Here is a 6000-nt window from a genome sequence, read left to right on the forward strand (position 1 = left end):
AATTACATTTCTTGCTACAAATGTACTTTCTGTGGTGCAAGCAATGTATACTATAAAATACGGCAAGTGACATACCAAATTTAAGGAATTTAGAGTGGATTTCTTTGAAACTAGCAAAGCAATTTTCCATTACTAATAGGACAGACAATAGGAGATGTATTTTATTCTTCATTCCTTTGTTCAATTTATTTTAAGAAGAAATACATGGACTGGGAAGGAAGCCACAGTATTTTGAACAGAGAGAGATGAATGAAAATTATGAAAGTTTTTAAAATTTTCCAAACAGAATGCACTTGTCTGACTAGGTGGCAGTGAATAATCTTAGCAATTAGGCCTAATAAATGTGAGTTTTGTGAAATTCTCCATGGCAAATCTTTGTGAGAATCTCCACAATGTTCTCTAGAAATGCTACTTTTCCCAAGAGACTGAAGTTTCCTGTTGCAGAAGCTAAAAGAATTACTCTGAACAAATAACAAAACATTCGTCTTTCCATTATTTTTGTATATAAACCTTCTCTTTCTCAGTCCATGCACCCATACTTGCAAAAGTCTTCTGAATATTATGGTTCGGGATGCTTTATAGTGAGTATACACATAAAAACACAGGCATTTAGCTGTACTGAGATAAATAGGCCTGAGCATATCAGTTAATGACCAATATTTTATTAAGAATACAAACTTTCTTGATACTAATCAGTCTGCTACCCATCTCAAATCCTGCACCTCCTAAAGATTAGGCTTCAAAATCTTATCCAAGAAGTTTCTCTTGATCCAGGACTGTCCACACAGGAGGGAGTGAAAAAAATCCATCTAACACAAAAAAATCCAAAGTGTTCTTAAAATATTAAACTACTCTTCCCCAAAGATGTCAATAATTCACAAGACCAAACCATACAAATCAATAATTTCTATTTTTTTAACATTACCAACAAAAAAAAAATCTGATATCTATCCTTTCAATTACATTCCTTAAAATGTCCAGTAGAATTAAAAAAAATATTTTAATGAATCAATTTTAACTTTAAAAACTTTCATACTAATTTGACATTTTTCAGAGTAGCAACCACTATTGTGCCATTATTACAATGTTCTTGATGAGCCATAAAAGTTATTAGTATCACCTTTAAAAATAATTAGTTTTTAATACAGGTAGTCCTTGACGTATAACCACAATTGAGCCCAGAATTTATGTTGCTAAGTGAAAAATTTGTTAAGTGAGTTTTGTCTCATTTTGTGATTTTTCTTGCCTCATTTGTTAAGCGAATCACTGCTAAATTAGTAACCCGGTTGTTAAGTGAATTTGCCTTCTCCATTGACTTTGCTTGTCAGAAGATCACAAAAGGGGATCACAGGATCTTGGGACACAATAATCGTCATAAATATGAACCAGCAGCTGCTGAACACAGTAATGGTCATAAATATAAACCAGCAGCTGCTGAACACAGTAATGGTCATAAATATGAACCAGCAGCCAAGCCTCTGAATTTTGATCGCAAGATCATGGGGATGCTGGAAATGTCATAAGTGTGAAAAATGGTCATAAGTCACTTTTTTCAGTACCATTGTAAGTTTGAACAGTCACTAAATGACCTGTACACATGTAATATGGGTTTAGTTTCAGACATTGATTCAAAAGTATTTGGTCTATGTTCAGTGCCCAAAACATGTTTGAGATGATTACCACTACTGTGGATTAGAGGCAAAATTTGATTCAAAGTCAAGAAAAATCCTTAAATAGTTATTGCAAAGTTTGTATTGTATGCAAGATGCTTTCCATAGTTTCCAATGGAACATTTTAAAGTACAGTATGCATTCACGTTCATCTACATCAAAATCCAAGCACCCATTTCATAATGATGAGTCCACACATTTCATTAAGCTATGGTTTGCTTATTTGTAATTTACTCTATAGTTGGCAGAGGATGAAATGCAAGCGAAGTCATAAAACATTCCTTGCAATATCAATTTTCATCTATCCCAAATTAAAAAAAGTACTTTATGACTTACTGTATTACATGTAACATAAAACCCGTATCATTTGTTTTCATACTTTGACGCCCTTGACAAATCATTTGTCTCAGTGAGTGTGAAATAAATTATTTTTTTTACTAAACTCCATTTTCCAGAATCCTTTTACACACTTACACACATCTTTTTTATAGCGTGGTAACCAAAACTATATAGAATATTATAAGTGTGGTCTCACCAACACATTATAAAGTGGCATTAACACTTATGATCTTGATTCTATCCCTCTGTAATGCAACCTAGCACTGTGTTGGCTTTTTTGGCAGCTGCAGCACCCTGCTGACTCATATTTAAGTGATTGTCCACTAGGACTCCCTCTCATACTTACTGAGTGAGGAACCACCTATTCTATACTTGTGTATTTAGTTGTTCTTGCCTAATTGTAGAAACTTACTTTTCTCATCATTGAACCTCATTTTGTTAGATAGGACCCAATGTTCAAGTCAAGATCCTTCTTCACCTATTATTACACACACAGGTGCCTGAGCCTGGCACTTACTGAGGTTTGAATTCAAACTGTTAATCAAGTGCTTGGATCAAATTTGGATGCCTTTCCTTGTTATCAGGAAGAATAAATTATTTCAGGTTGTTTCACCTTAATTTGCCATCAGCAATTCCCATTCCTATTCTTCGCCCAAATCATAGGCAGTCTATTACTTATACCAAGTCTAGTTTTGCAAATGTTCGCATTTGTGGTCTTTTCATCTAACACAAAGCTTCCCCAATTGTAGTGTTTTGACCCAGTTCCTTTATATAATACACATGCAAGGGGGATGGACTTCTTTTTTAGTTCTTGCAAATTCTTGTCCAACTCCTTTTTAATCTGTATACGGTTAACTCTAGTTATTCAGTACTGTCAACACTGGCAGGTCACAAGAGTGAGGAAGTCAGCTGATTCTTAGGACTGCTAGTAGTATTTCCTCGCCTGTTTCCTTACGTCATGGACTTCCTCAGTCATCCAGGCTTGCTTGTCTACAGCTGAGTCAATTTTTCTCTCTGTCACAGTATCAAATAGTATGATTTATTCCCAGTTTCTTCTGCAAAATGTTTTCCTGACATCAATATTATTGTTCTTCCTCATTCAATACAAAATAAATTTGCATAGGAAGAGGACTGCAATTTTGTTTCTTTTAGCTGAAAGAGTAAGATATTTTGAAGGAAATAGAGACCAACAATAGATAGCCTATTTATTTATATCCTAACAATTAAAGACAACAAACACATTCAACACACCTTCCTCCTTCTATTTTCCCCATAATAACAACCCTGCAAGGTAAATTGGACTGAGAGTGACTGGCCCCGAGGCCAATGCGGTAGTTCCCATATATTCCCATAGAATACCTTATGCAGATAATCTCCAAGATATACCTCCAGCTAAATGTTTTCATTTCTTCTCCATATTTCCCTCATACATATCTGCAAATCTTATTGACAGCAAATTAGCATGCAATATTATGAACAAAATTCAGAGCACTTATTCATAGCTCCTAAGCCACTTACACTAGGAATAATTTTTAAATCATGTGAACATTACATCCAAACTGAGAGATGGAACTTATAATGTAACAAATCTTAAGAGGGGAAGCTATCGGAAATAATTCATTGTTTTGTTGTCACAAAATTAACTATTGTACTTTTTTTTCAGATCTTCCTGAAAGTCATCAATCTTTTTTCAAAATATCCAACTTAAATAAAAGTAATTTATAGGAAAAATTGTGCCTTAACATTGTTTCAGAGAATTCTGACAGCATTTTGGAAGATCCCTCAAGATGACTGACAATTCTATATTCCATACCATAGCTCTAAAAGATATTGAATATTAGAAAATATTGTAGTAACAATATGAGAACAACTTTATTCTGACATTATTATACCATTATTTTTTCACTGTTTTCATTTAAAAGAAAAAAAATATTACTTTTTGATTTATATATTTATCTTATTCTATTTTTGCTAGAAAAGCACTCACAATGTAAAGGCAGATCATAATTATAGCTGTGCTAACACAAAACTTTTATTCATGTCATGTTAACCAAAGTTCACTCAACCCAATTTTCTGGTTTGTATGGTCCCCTAAATCATAGAGTTACCATACAGGCTATGTTTGAAGAAGACACAACACACTAAAATGCATCTTGCAGGTGTCAAATTTTTGAGTGCAATTAAAAGTGGTGTTGAAAGAAAAGTGCTCTATGTTAATTTGCCACAGATAAGGAGAAGAAATGATTGCTTTTGAATGAGATATGGAATTTCATATTCCAGCTGAATTTAATATATCTACTGCAACAGTGGAGGTGAAATAGTCTAGAAACGTCTGTTTAAGCCTTCACATACTTCAGTTTTGCATTTATGAAGGGAAATAGCACTTATAAATTTGGCATTTATATATATCAAATGTATGTAGGTAAAGCTGTTGTACAGTCAGATGAAAGGGGTTCTGAGCAACATGCGTTCTGCACTTTTCATTCCTTCCTTCCTTTCAGTCTCAGGCCAGCAGAGTACTAGTATTAGTTTCACTGAGAAAGATTATAATAAAGCTCAAAAACTGATAACATTTGCCAGTTCTAGGCAAATGCTTTTCCAGAGGTTGGATTTTTAACAGGAAGTGCCAACGAAGTTGAGTTCTCTTATAGACAAAATATGGGGTTAACCATGAGCTACAGGAACAGTGTGCATCCTAAGCAATGTTTGACAGTTTGCAAGAACCTCTGCTTCAGGAAAGCTTAGAAGATGTGACAGATCTTTTCACTGAACAAACAATTCCCTAGAAAACAGAGAGCCATTAATTCAGTCAGATACATGACTTCCACCCTGATGTCTTGATCATCTTTAAAAGAAATTGGCTATTCTTCCAGGTGTTGGATAAAGTAGTGATAGAGCCCATTCGTTACATTTTATGATACACAGAATGTGGTTTTTCTGGTTGCAAATTTTTCCTTTCTTATTGTTTCCTATCTTTTTAATATCCAGGTTTGTTCTGGAGTTGGTTGCCATGTAATTAAATTGTAATAAAAATAAAATCAATAAGAAGAGTGCCCAGTGAAGTGGGTTAGTCTGTGTTGTTATTAAATAGCAATTATAATGTGCAGCAAAGTCTTTTCCTTGTAATTAAAAAATGTATAGAAAATAGAAAGGTATGTTTCAGCCATATGAGAAAAGGAGGAGGTGGTTGGAATTGGACAGCCTTAACAAATCAAATTAAATCCAATCAATAAAAATCAATAGAACTGCCTCCTAGGCAACTTCTCAGGTGTCCTTTGGAAACTCAAAAGTGCTTAGAACAGGCCAATTTACTAGGTCCACACACATCCCTTCCCACAAAGGTCAGTGGTGGGCATTAGTCTCAAAATGACAATGACCTGATTGTGACAATGGATAATTTCTACTTTTAGATCACCTATATTAACAACAGGAGAAAGCACTACATGACTGCCTTCATTCTCGTTTTGATTCATCCTATGAAGACAGCCAGCAGTTATTCTGTGGGATTCACATCAGCTACTGGGAATTGAACCCATGGAGTCTTGCCTTTTAGAAGACTACAGATAGCTTTGAGGTACTTGGTGTTCTCTCAGCTTGTTTTCTTGCAGATGTTTCATTACCAAACTAGGTAACATCATTGTTGCTCTTGCTCTTTGAAATATCTTATCCCCAGAGGTGAAATTGGCTCCCACTGGTCTGACATAAGACCCTTAAGACCTGACACTGCCAGATGGCTTGGGATCCCAACAAAGGAATGACACACTGGAGGTGGTTGATTAATTAAGAGCCATTCCACCCCCTCAATCAGACTCCTTCCTGTCCTATCATGTGACTATGATTTTATTTTGATTGTAATGTCATTTTATTCAGAGACGAATATTTATTTCTGATGAGTTTAATATTTCTATGCTATAGGATACAAAGAGTTACTTCGAAACGAGATGGGCTGCAAATAAATGTAATAAATAATGAAATAATAATTTGTGTTATG

General features: G+C 34.5%; 1 long non-coding RNA gene across 1 annotated transcript in view; it reads left to right on the forward strand.

Moving 5' to 3' along the window:
• LOC117678971 (uncharacterized) overlaps positions 1 to 5068 on the forward strand; it is a 29173-nt gene extending 24105 nt beyond the window's left edge. Inside the window, exon 4 of the long non-coding RNA XR_015729270.1 lies at positions 3673 to 5068. This is a non-coding gene — a long non-coding RNA (uncharacterized LOC117678971). The remainder of the gene's footprint in view (positions 1 to 3672) is intronic.
• Positions 5069 to 6000: the final 932 nt, after the last annotated feature.

This window comes from Pantherophis guttatus, chromosome 8, assembly GCF_059756535.1.
Source record: "Pantherophis guttatus breed Tessera chromosome 8, ASM5975653v1, whole genome shotgun sequence".
Classification (NCBI taxonomy): domain Eukaryota; kingdom Metazoa; phylum Chordata; class Lepidosauria; order Squamata; family Colubridae; genus Pantherophis; species Pantherophis guttatus.